The sequence below is a fragment of the Sinocyclocheilus anshuiensis genome, unplaced genomic scaffold (assembly GCF_001515605.1).
Source record: "Sinocyclocheilus anshuiensis isolate Anshui unplaced genomic scaffold, SAMN03320099.WGS_v1.1 scaffold870, whole genome shotgun sequence".
NCBI lineage: Eukaryota > Metazoa > Chordata > Actinopteri > Cypriniformes > Cyprinidae > Sinocyclocheilus > Sinocyclocheilus anshuiensis.
Window position 1 is genome coordinate 3,197,854 of NW_015540842.1, and position 1,545 is coordinate 3,199,398.

Sequence of the window (1,545 nt, forward strand, 5' to 3'; positions counted from 1 at the left end):
ATGATTCTCATTACGAATTTGGGAAGATGTTTGTCGCACGTATCATATTGTCACATGCCTTTAAAAAAATTAATAAAAATGTTACAGAGCAACTGACAAGTATCACTGTTTCAGCGCAGATTTTCCTCGTGCTTTGGACTTTGAGCTAGTATTTTTCAAAATTGTACCGGTTTCACGGTACAAGACGGTATTTTTTTTTTCATGCATCGGTATTCGGTATGAACCGGTATACCGCCCAGCACTACTTTGAACCCTGGCTAACAAGCAGACAGAGCCGCGAGCTCATGCAGCGCTGTCAGATTCATGCGTGTATTATAAAACATAACATTCTGCAATTTATTTACCTATTGTTTAAGGCAATTTTGCGATTTCAATCATCATACAGTAAAAAGCAACAACCACCCTCCCTCTTCTCATCGAAGACATGCGATGCAACACTAAACAGTCTCTCGCTGTGGGTGCTTGTCGCTATCGGTCTTTCTCGGACACTTTTAAATGCTTTCACACTGCCGACATGTTTGCTGCATTAGTGCGCGCCTCTATTTGATCATGTCACGTCATTGTTCGGTACAATTTACTTGGCCTTTTAACTTATTTGGCCAAACACCAAAAGAGCTTTTTTTTTTTGCTATTTTCAGCCGAATAATTTCGGTTGCCAAACATTCAGTGCATACCTACAAAAATGCATGTAAAACATTAATAAATATTTACCGAAATGCATCAATTAAAAATTTAATATTTTTTAAATGTGTCTTCCATTCTTCCATGTATATGCATTGATGCATCACCTTCCTGATTAAATTAAAATCAATTTTCAATGCCCTGTGCGCTTTGCATTATGAGTGCTATTTAACTAGAGAGTATCAAATCAGTGACTTATGGATCTGACCTTTAGGAGGCAGCTGCCTATATAGTAGGGATGTGCATTCCAAGCAAAAATAATATTCGAAAATCACTGGGTATTATTTGATTATTATTCGAAAATCACACCCCTCCCCCGCATGCACGCACAAACTAGGGGTCGACCGATATGTGTTTTTCAGGGCTGATGCCGATACCGATTATTACAGTTCAAGTAGACCGATATCCGATATTTTGAACTGGTGTAAAAATGAAAATTAATGTCAAAATTAAGAATAACAAGGGCTCTGACAAAAACTGTCCTTTCCTGGTTTTGGTTGAGTGTAGTACTCCCACACTGCACTTCTTACTCTTGTCTTCCTCTGTGCATCCATCTACAATAAGGGTAATATAAGGAGAGAGTTAAAAGTGGGGCCACAAACTAGGGGATATGTGTTTTTCAGGGCTGATGCCGATACCGATTATTACAGTTCAAGTAGACCGATATCCGATATTTTGAACTGGTGTAAAAATGAAAATTAATGTCAAAATTAAGAATAACAAGGGCTCTGACAAAAACTGTCCTTTCCTGGTTTTGGTTGAGTGTAGTACTCCCACACTGCACTTCTTACTCTTGTCTTCCTCTGTGCATCCATCTACAATAAGGGTAATATAAAGAGAGAGTTAAAAGTGGGGCCACTGTAT

General features: G+C 38.4%; 1 protein-coding gene across 2 annotated transcripts in view; it reads right to left on the reverse strand.

Moving 5' to 3' along the window:
- Positions 1-1,545, reverse strand: part of LOC107687534 (disco-interacting protein 2 homolog B-A) — a 69,807-nt gene that overhangs the window by 35,827 nt on the left and 32,435 nt on the right. The gene's annotated exons all lie outside the window — the stretch shown is intronic.